We start from the raw sequence: 18,194 nt of genomic DNA on the forward strand, positions 1-18,194 counted from the left end.
AGTTAAAAACTACTCACTGAGTTAACTGAAAACTCAGTTAGTTAGATGCCTTGAACTCAGCGAAAAAATCGGTTAGGTTAGTTATGTTTGATCTTGTTGGAGTTAAGTGGAATTGGTGAAACTGAATGAGAAGTGGTTAACTACATTACTTGTTAGGTTTACTGAATTTAGAATTAGTGTGCTTAGTTAAATTTGTTCAAATGGAATAGTGGTTAGTTGTTTGTTAGGCCAATGTTAATTCAATGAAACTTGTATGCTGTTTTGAGCTGTTGATTATTCTGCTTTAAGAACTTGCTATGTATATTACATGATAATGATATTGCAATGATGTAGAATGCTGAATATGTTAATGCAGGGTGTTAGCAATGGGTGCACTTGTTGCATGGTTGTGATTCGCTTGGCTACAAAGAAATGATGATGATGAACCAAGTTGCATCATGTGTCATTGTGTTGATGCTTTATTCCTGCAGGGTTATGGTATTGTAGCAGGATCGTTGTCCATTGTTGCTCATCTAATTGGTGGTCTGTTGCAGAATCGTGGCAAGTAATATGAATGCTCATGGCCTGCTATTTTCCTTACTTTGGACTGGTAATATGAATCTATATGAGTTTTCAATGCGTTTATCAATGTTGGGAAGTGGGTAAGAGTATTTTGGAATGCCTTATTTAGATTGGAATACACACATGCACCACTTCTTGTTTGTTTTCTAACCAATACTATATTGGATAGCCATGTTGTGCATCTTGCTTCAGTTCAGAATCCAAACTTAAGGAGTTCGTCTACGATATTTTTTCGTGGCTTGGCCTTTTTCAGGTGGTTGTTTTCACCTTCTTTGAGCCACATAGGGGACGTCGCGTTTGAGGGCCAATATAAGGAATTCTATCTATGGGATGAGACCTTGCATTTTCCTTACCGGTCATGAAAATAAATCATGGTTCTTTTGCAAACATTTTACCAATGCTCCGTGTATAGGTTCAGATAGGCCGACCTCTATATTGATGATTTTATCTTGATTATCTTCTTACATAGATGGTGGTAAAGTCTCCATTTGGTTTATGTCTCTCCACATTGTTTCATGTATTTGGTGGCATAATCTTGTCATTTCCCTAATATTTCATCTGGAAATGATTATTCCAATCAAGTGTCCAACTCTAGTGTCCTTCATCCTTTTCATTTGGGTCATGTATTTCTTCCATGTTTGTTTGCTTCATCGAGAAGGTTAGAAAACAATCATGTGATGATGCCAAGTCGGTTTCCAACACAACAATTTGTTCTTCCTAAATGTGGAATTTGATTTTTAGATGAACACTTTAGGAAATAACCCTTAAGCTTTCCAAATGATACAAATTTAAATGGAATCACAATCTATATTCAAGAATTTTATTCTGATTATTTTCATCTCGTAACCGGTTCTTAATTCTTCTAGGAGTTTCACGTATCCCAGAGGTCTCGTGATTGTTTCTTTGAAATCCTGTAGGTTTCCTCCAGAATATGGTTGCCCGGTGGGGTGCAGGTTTAGCTTCTGATATGTCTCAGTGCATATAATATCACATGAATTTCCCTAATCCAAAAATATGCTTTGAACATCATAGATGGCCATTCCAATCCTGGTAATAATCGGTATCTGATGATTCAGGGCACAATTGACTAGTTCTTTGTCGTGGAAAGAAATTTGGGGCTTTTCATTGGTGTGGGTGTTTTTGGAGAATTGCTCTCTTGTGAGAGGAAACAAAAAATCTCGCTTGGGGTGTGGAAATTGTCAATGGAGAGACTTCATAGGAGGATGTTTGTTTTGTTTAACGGTAGATCTTCCCATGCAAGGGGAGGTGATCTGCCATTTCCTTCCTTGGTGGATATGTATTTCCACTAGTCAATCTTCCATATAATTGGGAGGCAAACGCTTGGATATAGAACTAATGTTTATTATCACCAGGATTAGTCAGGCTGCCAAAAAATGTCATCTTATCGTGAAAATAAAAAAGAATGATGTAAACATTTATTCTCATAGATGGTGCCACGGATAATTTTCTCGGGTTGGAGGTGTGATGAGGGGTGGTACCTGCAAAACAAATCTCACACCCAAGTCAGTGAAAGAATAAGGGAATGAGTAATGTTTTTAAGCTTTCAAGAGTGTGTACCTTAGCTGGCGGTTGTGGTTCTTTATATAGGAGTCGTAGTTGTAGCGGGGTATTCGTTACCTTTAGATTTATTGACTAAATCAACAGTAAATAATATAATTCGAGTCGCCACCGGACTTCTATTTATCCAAAGGAAAGGTTAGAAAGCGAACAAAAACCAAGTAAGAAGTTTTATCAAATCAAAAACTAATAAAAATGTCAGAGATCTGGGTAAGGGGGTTGGTTATGCAATGGGAAGGTTTTAAGCACCCAAAACATCCTTAGTACTCTAAGGGAGCCCTTTTTGCAAAGTGTATTGTAGGTTAGTATTTGTGAAAAAAAATATTTATTCAAACATGACTGGGGAGATGAGAAAAGAATGTACATATTATTTACAATTTTTTTGTTTGAATGGATAAACCCATTGCCTACGTACCATCACAAAGGTAGGATCAAAACCTCGTAGTTCGGGGTAAAAGTCTCAAAACAAGTTGGTGAATTGATTTGTCAAAAGTCTTAAGGTCTTTTGTTATCAAAGGGAGAAAATTCAACTTAAACCAACAATCCACCATGTGAGGAGAGCTTCAACCTACTAGTGAGGGATCCACCCTATAATAAGTATGGAAGACTTATAATCCAATCACTAAGGATAAGGTGAGTTTTACATCAACCACTATGATAACTCAAACCTATGACTAATGTTTATGAAAAAAAGGTTTTAACAAAGGTGGTCATTGGAACCACAAAAATCACTTGAAGTGAGTTGTATTTACAAATTAGAGGTATTAAAAAATGACGTCAAAGTTGACTTAAGATTCAATTCAAAATAAGTATTAATGAAAAGAGTTTGAAAAATCAAAGGCATAAGGCCTAGGTTTCTAATTGGAAAGCAATGTCAATGTTTGCACAAAATGAGTTTAGCTTGGGTTAGAGTGGAGAGAAGAAGAGAAGGGTTAGTCTTAAACATGCAAAGATGAGAGAAGAGATAAAACCCTTGGAGTTCCTTTCTTGAGATCATAAAGATAATTCAAGATGCTCCTTTCCTTTGGACTTAGCAAGCAATAAGCAATCAAAACAATTAAACATTCAAGCTCCTAGGATCTCCATTTGGCTTGTCTCTCTTAACTTGGCTATTCATGACAATGGTCCTTCTTACTATCTCAAGTTTGGAATCCCTATCACACAAGAACAAACAATCAAAAAGTTCACAATGCAATAAGAGGAATGGACAAAGGAAGAGTTTTGGATTAGAGGTCCTTTCAAGTCAACTTTCAAGACTTAGCATTCTAAAGGTATGAGGCCTAGCTGCTCTTTAACAAGTTTAGCATTCTAAAGGCATTAGGCCTAGTTGCTCTTGAACTCCATTAAGCATAGGTAAAGTCCTAATTCTAAGTCCTTTCTCCTTTTTGCATTGGGTTCAAACAATCATAAAACAAACACAAAGCCGCAATATAATTTATTCACAATAACGAGCTCAAGTGAGCAAAAGGAAAATATCATAAACATAAAGTATGAGCTCAAGTGAGCAAAGGGAAAAGGCAATATGAATAAATGAGCAAGAAGTTAAATTAAATTAAAGTAAATTGCAAGAATTAAATGCTTGAATTAAAAGTTAATAATTAGTAGTTAGTGTTAATGTGTCATAAGGCAATTTAGCGCTACGTTAAGCAATCGTAAGTGGACTAATGTAGTATTCACACCTATCTGAGGCTGGTCAATAAAACTATAGGCAAATAAACACAAGTTAGGGATCATGACTAGTAAGCCAATCTCCTACAACTTGCCATGCCAAAAGAAAAGAAGAAAGACCTTGTATGGATTTCAGTTTTTTTTGCTTGACCAAGAAGCAACCTATCTTGGACACAAAGCAACTCACTTGATCTTTGATCAAGTTGAGTTTGATTTGGATCAAAGAAGGTTAAGCCTCCCATATGTCAAGGCTAACCACAAATCATTAACTCATTGGTCAAAATAAAAAGAAGAAGATGGAGAAGAAAATGAAATGGATAAAGAAGAATTCAAATGACATAACCAAAACACAATGATCCAAATCTGAATGAAATCAATATCAATCAATGGTAAACAGAAGTGAAATGAAGATTAGAAGTCAAGAAAGGTCAAACATATTTTTGGTATTTTTGGAATTAAAGTAATACATAAAATAAAATAGACAAAGGTCAAACTTCAAATCCAATTCAAATCAACTTGGATAAGTCCAATTGGATCATCATAAGTCTAGCATGGTCAAACAAAGTTTGACAAATTTTCTCAAGATTTTTTGAAAACATAAACTATTTTTAAACAATTAAAAATCAAGAAAAATAACACAAATGAACTAAAATCTCAAATAAATCTGAAATCAATTAAGAAATTGATGAGAATATTTTTCATAGACTTATCATCATCCATATGTGTTAAGAAAGTATTTTTGGAATTTTTGAATATCAAAAAGTATTTAAAATGAATTAAAAACTAATAGAAACAAAATAATTCACAAAAAATATTAAATGGAATCACAAAAATAATTAAAAATCAGATTATGAAACTAGATTTTAAAAGAAATTTTTTCCAATTGGTCCCATATTTTTGTGATTCCAAATAAAAGAGTTATGAATTTTTGAAAATAAATGGAATTAAAGAAAATAAAACAGAAATTAGAAAATCTAGAAAATCCACAGCGCTTGGATCCACATTCATTAATTGACGTGGACAATCCAATGGCCCTGAGGCGCGCGCGCATGGTGATCATGAGTCAATTGCATCACACCATGAATTAAAAAAACTCATAAAGAATAAAGGTCAGGATTAGATCGTGTATGTGAGATCCAATGGACACAAGGCCTCCACATGGGGACGGTGGTGGAAACCACTGTCTTCTCCGGTGAGCCAACAGAAACCGGCCACCAGTTGCAGGTTTTGCATCCTCAACCAAATTGCATGATCCTTATACCAAATTAAAGTCGGGGTGATGTACATCACCCCTGTAACCTTGGATTTCCCTCAAGATCTCTATGGAAGGAGAAATCTGAGATGGAAAATCCAGGTGTTCAATCTGAAATGCATCAATTCACAAAATCAAAGCCACCATTGGCTTGCCTCTCACACGATATCTTCAGAGAACCAAATAAACACAAGCAAATCACAATATATGATGAGATATGAATCAAAACAGTTGAGATGTAAACCTTTGAAGTGCAGCTTTGATGAGCATGATCCACTCCAATTCTTGCTTGCAGTTTGATCTTGAGGTATGATGTGAATGCAAGGCTAAGGAATTAGTATTGAAGATCAACTGATTTTGTTGAAATTCAAACTTGAAAAGAGAAATTGAAAATGAGTATTCCTTTGGTATGGCTAGGTTTCCAATTCTGCAGAGCTTCTGGTTGATTCAAGGATCCAAAATGAATGAAGCAAGCATCCTATTTATAGTTGAACTGCAAGGCAAGGAGGGAAAATACTCGTGTGCATGATCATTGGGTCCTCCATGCATGGGCATGTACATGCGCATGTGAGGCCCAAAAGCTGGTGGATTTGTAAGCTGAGCTCACTCTGAAGTGAAATGGACGTGTAGTTTGCATTACAGTTGCTTGTGCATGAAGATTCAATATGAATTCCATAATTGGGCATAAATGTTCCCCTCTTCGAAAGTCACACATAAAAATTCCAAACATAAGCATGTGAATAATGGTTGGAAAGGTCTTGACATAAGGAACAAAAGTTATGCTGGGAAAAAATCCATTTGGAGTTTGGAAAATTGTGAAAATTGGCCATGAAGTTTGATGTACAAAACATGTCTTTGAAAATTTGCTAAAGTGACCAACTTCAAAGCCCTCTGTTTTAATTATTCAAGCCTCAAATGGAAAAACCTCCAACATCAAAGTTCTAGATATTTTCATGATGATAAATTTGGACTTAAATTTTGCATCATTTGGATTTTTGATGAGAAAGTTATGGGCACTTGAAGTTGGACTTTTTCAAGATTCAATGGCTTTGGTCCAAAGTGACCTATAATGTTTTGTATTATCACATGTACTTATTTTAGGATTATGAAATTTTTTCCAACACAAACTTTTAAGTAGACATCTTAATATTTCTAATTAAATTGGTCTCACCTCAAAATCATAAAAAATGAAGGATTTGGGTCCTTGGGAAGTTGGCCCAAAATTAGGGTTTCATTCAAAAAGACCTATAATGTTTTGAAATGAATGATGACCTTCCAAATTTCAAATGGATTTGTGATGAACATGAAAGTTGTTTATATGGTTCTTAAGAATATTTTTTCTCTTGGGGTCATCTTCATTTGACAAACACATCAAAAGGTAGGTCTCAGTGGATTTCAGTTTGGTCAGATGACTTAACTGGTCAACATCTCAAGTCCAAACTTCAAATCTTGATGAATGAATGATTGAGGATACTCACATAGGCTCATATATGCATAAAATGATGAATGAAAGAACTTCCCTTGATTTAATTTGATCATAGGTTGAGGTTTCTTCATGAGCAAGGCACAGTCAATGCACAGTTGAATTAGGGTTTCCTTGGGAAACAAGCCTCAAGCCCTTTGGTTTATCTTGATCAAATTTGCAAATTGAGATGATTGGGAGACATATATGATGATTTATAGCTTTGGGAACCATTCTCATGCTTGCTTTCTCTTCATTTAGCCACTTCAATGAGCATAGGAGCCTCCTAGGAGCAAGGGATCACATGACTGCTTAAGCTTCAAAACAAAATAAGTTAGTGACATATTTTTGTGCTTTTGGTTAGTAAACAAAATAAGAAAAGCAATAATATACAATTAAAGCATGCTTGGTGGTCTCAAACCAACTCACACAAGTCCCACCCTAGGGTTAAAGAGCCAAGATGCTATGATCCTTGAGGCAAATGCAATGAGCAATGATATGATGTCATGAGGGATCTTAGGGTCAAAATTAGGGTCTTACAGATGCCCCTATTTAAGATCATTCTAGCCGGATATATGAAGGTTAAAATGTTCATCTCGACGAGGTAGAATGGACTTAAATAATAACAAAGAGACGAATTTTGGTCCCTAAGAGACCTCATGATGCAGATGTATGTATGCAAAAATTAATACTCTATGGGGAAATATGGCCACAAAGGAAAAGAAATCAGGAGAAACTGAAAAATCCATAGGAGTAATACACTCACTAGGGAGACAGAGACTCTGGGGAAACATAAGAATAAAATGCGTGAGCAGGTCACGACTTGAAACTTGCTAGGAGACACGAAGGGATTCCACGAAAATAAATCGATGCAAAAAAACTCGAGTTGACGCAAAGATGCATGTATTGGGGAATATGCCAATACAGCAAACTATCCATAAAGGATACCTCGGATAAAAATTCGGAATCAGGTGGGGATGTCCATAAAGGACTAAGTTGAGGAAACAACAAATGAGGTATTACTGGTTACTAGGTAATAAACTCAAAACAGAGACATGTGATCAAAACACCGGTATAAGGGTGAAAGAACAACACGCTCAGGGAGAAAGAATATCTAAGACCGGTATAAGGGTGAGAGATATCGATCATCCAAATCATATGAGGAAGATCCAAAAGAGCATATCTTAACTCAGGAAAATTTGACTCCACAGGGGACAAAAAAGTCATAATAAGGAGCAGAAGGAAGGAACACCAGGGATACCGGTTACCGGGCATATAATAGGTGACCAACCAGGCGTGAACTGGGAAAATATCCAAGACACTCATCATCCGAAAAGGAGGGCTGAAAAAGCAGTCTCAATTTACAAGATGGACATTTGATTCCATAAGGAAATACGAATCTTACTCAACTGAGGAAGCAAAAGACTTCGACTGAAGAGCGTATGAGATATATTATCTATTACCGTCAGAACGTAGATAATATACTCGCATGGAAGACTATCTGTAACCGGTTATTGGGTTAATAAAGGATAGATCGACCGAAAAGAAAGGACATCGGGATACCGGTTACTGGGTATAAAATGATGACCAATCCAAAGGAGAAACAATCATTATCAAACCAGGGTAAGTGAAAGATGACTCGCTGGGGATACCTTGACAAAAGCAATGATCCTAGAGATATACATCGGTTACTGGGCGATATACTCAAAAATGAAGGAATATCAATACCGAATATTGGATAAAGATAGCCAACAAAGAGGGGATTACATCTACCGGCTACTGGGTAGAGAACCACAGAAATAGGACTTACAACTACCGGTTATTGGGTAGAAGGCCGCAAAGTCCACTGGGGAAAGGATGAACAATTACTGGTTACTGAGTAATTGAACAGCTAATCCATAGGGAACTGCAGGGGAATGACAGGAAATGAGTCAATCTAGGAACAAACCAGAGAGACACAATAAAACAAGACTCAACCCGATGAGGATATAACTAAGGGGAGTAATTCCATCCCAATACATATTTAGGGAGGAAACTAAAACAAAATCATCCACGAGGACATAACTCAGTGGGGAATATAGAAGGAAAGATAGACACTTTCTGCCTATAGGGCTGACTCTATATGGAGAGATCAGACACAAACATCTGTTTGGGGAAAAATACTTCACCAATAGCAAGAGATATCAAGCAAAGATATATGGCAAAGAATACAACATGAATATATAAATGCTTATAATTATGCATGTATATGCGTGGTTTATGTATGATTAATGCTGACAAACAGACACATCTAACACAAACAGGTCCAAGAAACAATGGACAGACGTCCGATATAACATTTCGTAAGAGAATGGCTAGGCCCACAAGAGAAATCCAATCTGGTGGGGAGCATCAGATACCAGGAAACACCAATCACCATTGGGGACAAGGGCCACTGCTGAGGATCAGAGACCGCTGTTGGGGATCAGCAAAAGGTCACAGCTACCAACCGTCGGGGATCTTTCAACAAACAGAAATACATCAACCAAGCATTCTCTTCTAACCACTGAAGAAACATCACTGCCATCGGGAGAAGGAACAAATTACTCCGTTGGGGAAGCTACAGAGTCATCGCCAAGGATTTGCTGCTGAACAGACAAAAGATCCATTGTAGAGGAAACTCTACTGGGGAGCTCAACACGGATAAGATTCCGTTGTAGAATAAACTCTACTGGGGAACTTATCAAGGAATGGTATGAAACTATGTGGGGAACAACCACCAAACAGAAGTTCTAACAATCAAAACATTCCTCCTCACCCACTGGGGAGACATCTTTGCCAAGGAGAGAGAACCAATTGCTCCGTTGGGGAAGGAAATAAACATCTTCAACACCAACTCTACTCAGAAGCTTTCCAATATGGAGGGGAAACGAATCCACGGGCTCTGATAAGGCAATTCCACTAGGGATAGACTGTAGACGATCATACTGGGGATAATCTGCTGTGAGCAACCTTACTGAGTTGTAAGCCAACCTGCTGGGGAGAAGCTACAAGCCAACCTGCTGAGGATTTCCACTCATGCTGGGAATTCCTGCTCACTCTGCGGGAGATTTCCATTTATAGATAGCATATCAATTTTTTTATCAATCTATAAGGGATTTTAGGTCAGTCCACACAAGGGATGACAACCCTATAATTGATAAAACACAGATGCTAGACTCAGACTCTCTGGGGATCTGAGGATGGAGGTATACACATCTTTCAAAAGATCAAGGCCAAAACTCCAGACTCTCTAGGGACTTGATGATGTATCACCCTTCTCTGCGCTTGCTGAGGAGAAAAACTGAAAGATGATGAAAGAGGATACAAGTATGCCAGGAATATGAACAAATGTCTTACCCTTTTGGAGATCATACTATCCTTGGGAGAGCACTGAAGACATTCCATTTATCCTTTCAGTCATTGTGAATGTTCACTTTGTTTAAAAACAGTTTATAAAAATTTAATTTGTTTAAAACAATGATATTTATCAATTAAAACATGCAAACATTTGTTAAACAGAAATAAATAAGAGTGCAAATAATTGGATAAAGGCTCAAATTTATTTGATAGAATGGTAGTCCGCAAATGGCGAGACTCCATGGATCTTTACAATTTTGAAATTGGTGATATATATTGGAAAAGAGGGATACATTGAACATAATGACCATTTCTCCACCAACTCTGAATCCAATGTATCTGAAGCTTCAGTTGACGATGACTGAGTGAGAATCTTTGACAGAAAACAGCTTGCAGAACAAAGTCTTGTCAGGATGCAGTTACTTGCCAAATCCCTAATTTTTGCCTAGATTTTCCCAGGGTGAGGTACTCAATCTAGCGGGATATATATTCATTATTTTTTTTCATGTCTCTAACTTTTTCCTGGACTACCCTTTCAGGTTTTCAATCCACCGAGACTCTCATTTTTGCCTAAGTCGCCCTTTCGGGTTTTCAACTTAGCGAGCTAATCTGTTTTTATTTTAGGCGAAGTATTTCTTGACTGCATCTGAATTCACAGGACGAGTGAAATCCTCCCCATCCATAGTTTTAAGTATCAAAGCACCGCCTGAAAAGGCTCTCTTAAGAACATATGGACCTTCATAGTTTGGAGTCCACTTGCCCCTAGAATCGGGTGCGAAAGACAAAACTTTCTTGAGCACAAGGTCACCTTCTCGGAACACACGAGGCTTGACCTTCTTATCAAAGGCTTTCTTCATCCTTTGTTGATACAACTGACCATGGCACATGGAAGTTAATCTCTTCTCTTCAATCAAGTTCAGTTGGTCATAACGACTCTGAACCCATTCAGCCTCAGTCAACTTGGCTTCCATCAAGACTCTCATTGATGGGATCTCAACCTCCACGGGGAGCACAACCTCCATGCCATATACAAGAGAGAAAGGGGTTGCCCCTGTTGAAGTGCGGACAGATGTACGATAGCTATGCAAAGCAAATGGCAACATCTCATGCCAATCCTTGTACGTAACAACCATCTTCTGGATAATCTTCTTGATGTTCTTGTTAGCAGCTTCAACATCCCCATTCATCTTAGGTCTATAAGGAGAAGAATTATGATGCGCAATTTTGAACTCGCTACACAGCTCTTTCATCATCTTGTTGTTCAAGTTACATCCATTATCAGTAATGATCTTGTCTGGCACACCATATCGGCATATAAGCTGGTTCTTGATAAACTTCACAACCACCTGCCTGGTCACATTCGTATATGATGCAGCTTCAACCCACTTGGTGAAGTAATCAATTGCTACGAGAATAAAACAGTGACCATTCGACGCCTTAGGTTCGATCATGCCGATCATGTCAATTCCCCACATGGAGAAAGGCCATGGTGATGAAATAACATTCAAAAGTGTCGGGGGAATATGAATCTTATCCGCATAAATTTGAAACTTATGGCATTTCTTCACATATTTGCAGCAGTCAGACTCCATTGTCAGCCAATAGTAGCCTGCTCTCAACATCTTCTTCGCCATGGCATGTCCATTGGAATGAGTACCAAATGAACCCTCATGGACTTCAGTCATCATCAGGTCTGCTTCGTGTCTATCCACGCACCTGAGCAGAACCATGTCAAAATTCCTCTTATAAAGCACATCACTATTAAGGTAGAAACTGCCAGATAATCTCCTTAAAGTCTTCTTATCTTTAACAGATGCCCCAGACGAGTAAATCTGACTTTGAAGAAAGCACTTGATATCAAAATACCATAGCTTATCATCTTTCACTTCTTCAACTGCAAATACGTGAGCTGGTCTCTCCAAGCGCATCACGGTCATATTGGGGACTTCATTCCAATATTTCACCACAATCATCGAAGCAAGCGTAGCAAGAGTATCTGCCATCCGATTCTCATCTCGAGGAATATGATAGAAGTCAACCTCAGTAAAGAAAGTTGAAATCCTCCTCGCATAATCTCTATATGGGATGAGGCTAGGCCGATTCGTCTCCCATTCACCCTTAATCTGATTAATAACAAGGGCCGAATCACCATAAACATCAAGATGCTTGATCCTAAGATCAATACATTCTTCCAAACCCATAATACAGGCCTCATACTCCGCCATATTATTCATGCATTTGAAAGTTAGCCTTGCTGTAAAAGGAAAATGTGTGCTCTGAGGAGTAATAATCACTTCCCCAATACCATTTCCATACTGATTAACAGCGCCATCGAATACCATGCCCCAACGGGAACCAGGCTCTGGCCCTTCATCGAGCGTAGGTTCATCACAATCTTTCATCTTCAAATACAGAATCTCCTCATCAGGGAAGTCGTACTGAACAGACTGATAATCCTCAATTGGTTGATGTGCCAAGTGGTCAACCAAGATACTACCTTTAACAACTTTCTGAGCTCGATACTCAATATCATACTCAGACAACAGCATCTGCCAATGGGCAATCCTCCCAGTTAAAGCAGGCTTCTCGAAGATATACTTGATTGGATCCATTTTGGATATCAACCAAGTCATATGATTCAACATATACTAGTGTAAGCGCTTAGCAGCCTAAGCCAAAGCACAGCATGTCTTCTCAAGTATTGAGTATCGAGACTCACAATCAGTGAACTTCTTACTCAAGTAGTATATCGCATATTCTTTCTTCCCTGATTCATCTTGCTGACCCAACACACAGCCCATAGAGTCATCCAGCATGGTCAAGTACATAATCAATGGTCTCCCTTCCACAGGCGGAGACAGAATCGAAGGCTCGGACAAATACTCTTTGATACTGTCAAAGGCCATCTGGTAATCCTCGATCCAATCATGACGCTGATCTTTCTGGAGGAGCTTGAATATAGGCGCACATGTGGCAGTCATGTGGGATATAAATCTGGAAATACAATTCAAGCGACCAAGAAAACCTCGAACTTGCTTCTCAGTTTCGGGCGCAGGCATCTCTTGTATTGCTTTGACCTTGGCAGGGTCAACTTCAATACCTCTTTCACTGACAATAAAGCCCAATAACTTGCCGGAACGGACTCCAAATGTACACATGTTCGGATTCAGGCGGAGTTTGTACTTCCTCAAACCCTGAAAAAGCTTCAACAAGTGCTCTACATGCTCAACTTCCGTTCTCGACTTCGCAATCATATCATCAACATACACCTTGATCTCCTTGTGCATCATATCATGAAACAAGGTAGTCATAGCTCGTTGGTACGTGGCTCCGGCGTTCTTCAAACCAAAGGGCATCACTCGATAACAGAATGTTCCCCAAGGTGTGATGAATGTTGTCTTCTCCATATCCTCGGGTGCCATCTTAATTTGATTATAACCGGAAAATCCGTCCATAAATGAGAAGACATTGAATTTAGTTGTATTGTCTACCAACATATCAATGTGTGGTAGAGGAAAATCATCTTTCGAACTAGCTTTATTCAAGTCTAGATAGTCCGCACACATTCGGACTTTTCCATCTTTCTTAGGCACGGGCACAATATTGGCCATCCATTAAGGATATGTAGAAGTCACCAGAAACCCCGCATCAATTTGCTTCTGAACGTCTTCTTTAATCTTCACTGCCATATCAGGATGAGTTCTTATGAGCTCCTGCTTCATAGGCACGCACTCAGGCTTCAACAGCAAGAAATGTTGCACGATATCAATATCCAGACCGGGCATGTCTTCATACGACCAGGCAAATACGTCGACATATTCTCGTAGCAACTCAATCAACCCCTTCTTCACAGATTCTTCATGGAGTGCCCCAATTTTCACTTCGCGAACACAATCTTCAGACCCCAAGTTGACTGTTTCCAGATTCTCAAGATGCGGTTGAATGATCTTCTCTTCATGCTCAAGCAGACGGGTGATCTCATCAGGAATCTCTTCAACATCATTTTCTTCGGCCTCAAATATAGGGAACTCAAAGTTGGGAGATGGTGTTGGATCATTATGTTCAATGGGTTTGATCAACCTGCATAATGATTTTGGATATAAAAGAGATTTCAGAATTCAAACAAGGCAAATTATTATGCAGATGAAAAGATTGATTTTATTCTTTTTTAGGGTTTTTTAGTGATCACCAATTTCATGCAAAAAGCAAAAAGGGAAAACAATTTGGAAAAACAAACATTTAACATGTAATTATTGAATGAATATCATTGTATTAATGTGCCAACAATGTCATCACTTCTCCTTTTGGCATGGGAGAAGAGTTTTTAAACAAAAGTGAACACATTACGTGGACTTGTGGATAACTGTTGGAACATCAACAACGACCCAATTATTGCAGATTCCTCCAGGGATGACAAAGTTGCCCAGATCTTCCTCTGCATCATCTTCCACTATGGCAGCATCCTCTTGGTCTTCAACAGTGTGGATAAAACCTCCACTCTGGAACAACCCACGCTCGTTAGAAATGCCTGAAGAATACCTTATGCCAGCCCGGGATTTATTATCTTCCAGCTTAATCATTTGTCCTAAACTAGTAGTTGCGCCATGCTCAATGGCCAACTTCGCATCATTGTAGGAAGCAAATGAAGAAGGTCCTTTCCTTGAAGGCTCAGCAATAGACAAGGCTTGGAACGGAGTCCCAACCTCATCTTCAGCGTCTATGTAGGAAAAGGAAGACAAATGGCTAACCAAGAGAGCCTTCTCTCCCCCTATCACCACCAACTTTTTATTCTTGACGAATTTTAACTTTTGGTGTAGGGTGGATGTCATGGCGTCTGCCTCGTGAATCCATGGTCTGCCAAGCAAGCATCTATATGATGGGTGTATATCCATGACCTGAAAAGTGATCTAGAAATCACTAGGTCCAATCTTGATCGGGAGTTCAACTTCGCCAATCACAGTTTTCCTCAATCCATCAAAAGCTTTGACTACCACTCCACTCTGCCTCATGGGAGACCCCTGATAAGAAAGCTTGGCCAAAGTGGATTTTGGCAACACATTTAGCGATGACCCTGTGTCTACCAACACATTAGACAAGGCATCATCCTTGCAGTTCATAGAAATGTGTAGAGCCAAATTGTGGTATTTTCCCTCCTCGGGAAGATCAGCATCGCAAAAGCTCAAATTGTTACAAGCAGTTATGTTTGCAACAATGTTATCAAACTGTTCAATTGTGACATCATGGTCCACGTATGCCATGTCCAACACCCTTTGCAAAGCTTCGCGGTGTGGCTCTAAATTCATCAGCAAAGATAGGACAGATATCTTTGATGGAGTTTGAAGCAGTTGATCAACAACATTATACTCGCTCCTTTTGATGAGCCTCAGCATCTCATCATAGTCCTCTTTCAAAATGCCATGCTGGCCAACAGGAACAGGAGCTTTCACAGATTTATCAACAACAGCAGGGTCAACGCCCTTCACAACAAGTTCCGGATTCGAAGAAGTTCTCACAGGACCGGCAGATATATCAACAGTAGCTCTTCTTATGTCATCTTGGGGGTTTCGGCGGCACCGAGAAAACACGACCACTGCGAGTCACACCACTGACATCTGATATACTTATAATAGAGGTGGAGGGCAGCGGCACCTCCTTCCCATCTTCGAGCATAACCGCATTGTACCTGTAAGGCACAGCTTTATCTGAAGAGTACGGGACAGGGCCCGCTGGCTTGATTACAAGAGATGGAGAAACCTTCTTCTTGCTGCCGTCATATTTGACGACAACAGGCTCTGGTATTCTGAATACAGGAGAAATTACATCAACTTCATCCTCATTACGATTTTGAAGTATCTCAATCATACCCTGATCCAGCATCTCTTGGATGTCCTTCCTGACTTTGCGGCATCCTCTCTCGTTCACAGTGCACATCCGGCATCTGTCATGGTCATGCTCGTAATGACTTTATCCACATAACAGTCTGTGCATCTCGGCCAAAGACTGCCTGATATGACTGACATACAAGACTTTATATTTGCCAGGGCAACCCATGTTCACAGCAGCTTTCCCATGCTCGGGCAATGGGTTCTTCTTGACATTCGGACCTACGTCCTCGAAAAACAAAATCCCACTTCTAACAAGGTCTTGAACCTTGGTCTTCAGGGGATAGCAGTTCTCCACATCATGTTCGGGAGCACCAGAATGATATACATATGATAGCTCAGGCTTGTACCACCACTGAGGGTTGGGCGGCACAGTGGGTGGGTCATGTGGAGTAATCCGTTTTCTATCAATCAATGAAGGATAGAGTTCATCATAGGTCATTCGAATCGGATCAAAAGTGACCCTCTTCCTATCGTAGTCGGTGCTGGTATTGTTGTTGTTTCGAGGCTGGTAGGCTTGCTGTTGTGGACGATGATGTTGTTGATATTGTTGATGTTGTTATTGTTGGTGTTGATAATGTTGAGATTCCCTGAAGCGTACTCCTTAAACGTCTCCTTCTCTTTCTGGGACATAGCCCTCAGCTGGTCCCTATCGGGAGCCATATCAACATTGTATTTGTACTGCTTGACGAAAGATTCGCCAAGGTCGTTGAGGGAGAGGATGTTCGCACTATCCAAACCCATGTACCATCTGAGAGCGGCACCGGATAGGCTGTCCTGGAAATAGTGGATGAGGAGTTGATCATTCTCTGTCTGTGTTGACATCTTGTGAGCGTACATCACAAGATGGCTGAAAGGGCAATTGTTTCCCTTATATTTCTCAAAGTTAGGTACTTTGAATTTGATAGGGATCTTGACATTGGGCACAAGGCACAACTCAACAGTAGATTTACCGAAGAGGTCTTTCCCTCTTAAAGTCTTCAGTTCCTTGCGCAGCTCGATGAATTGGTCACTCATAGCATCCATTTTCTCATAAACATCTGGGGCCTCAGATGGCTCAGAATGATAAATGGTGTCTTCGACTCTTGGTAACGTATGCACAACGGCAGGTGGCACAACAAGGACCAGGCTAGATGCCAGCAGAGAAGCGAAGGTAGGAGCGAGACCTTCAAGCACAAAGTTTGCGGGCATCCCCCAGGGAAACCCGGCTGGCATAGTCGGAGTGAAATGAGCGGTGGCGGTAGGCACAGTAGAGGAAGCTACCTCTTAGATGATTGACCTCGTGGGAGGAGTTGCAGGTGTTGGAGATGATTGGCTCTGAGCAGCCAGCACTGACTCCATCATGGCAGTCAACCTAGCTACTTCCTCCTTTAATTCATGGTTCTCTTGCTCAAGGTGATCCATCAGCTTTGGTAGATTTGTCCTAGTGTTATACCGGTGCGTCAGCTTGTCTTCAAAATAAATGAAGAACAAAGAGTTAGACCACTAATCAAGAAACCCTGAACAAAACCTGCTTATGCATATGATGCATGTAATGTTTGTGCATATGATTTGTTTTTTTATTATTAGAGGAACTTTATAGAGATCTATTTACAAATATTTGAAAATATTGATCTTTTAGACATATAATGGAATATTCATATCAATAATATTTGGAAACATTTTACACCAATGAAGTACAGTCTTGGTAACCAAATACAATACAAGAGAGAAGGAAAATGAACATCCTATGGAACCCTAGAAACAATCGTCCAAAGCTCTCGAGACCGGAAGATAAGTTGCACGAAGCCTCTTCACCTCTCTCACATAGGCTGCCGCCATATCTGCCTTCTCCTTGACGAGTCGATCATACTTCCTCTTTCAAAACCTGGAAGGCTAAGGAAGAAGAGAAGTCACCACATCATATGGCTCATCAATAATTTGATGCTCCAAAAATTCTATCACAGCATCCTTATCTCTGAGTTGCTAAAGTAATTCCTCTCGCTCACGGACCTAAGCACGTGAACGGTCTTCATCTCTCAACTCCTATACTCCTTGGTTAGGGAGGGTTGAAGGCCCGACCATAACCATAGGGGTAGGTCTTGGATAATCATAGGGCATGCGGTACTCAGAAGCTCTCCTCCTCACCCAAGAGGTGTAGGGTTCCAAAGCAATATAATTCTTCGGACCAAGCTCTTTCCTTCCCTTCCTATGAATCTTGCGCCAAGCGCGGACCATTCTGCCCTTCAAGTTCTGGGGATCTTTACCCTCTTGAAAGAATACACCTTCCAACAGAATGTTGTTAGGTTTATCCTTTAAGGGGAACCCAAGCTGACAGCGAGCCAAAATAGGATTATAGTTTATTCCACCACATGTACCAAGAAGAGGCACATTGGAGAACTCACCACAAGAATCAATAATCTGGATGCCATCA

This window comes from Lathyrus oleraceus, chromosome 3, assembly GCF_024323335.1.
Source record: "Lathyrus oleraceus cultivar Zhongwan6 chromosome 3, CAAS_Psat_ZW6_1.0, whole genome shotgun sequence".
NCBI classification, from domain to species: domain Eukaryota; kingdom Viridiplantae; phylum Streptophyta; class Magnoliopsida; order Fabales; family Fabaceae; genus Lathyrus; species Lathyrus oleraceus.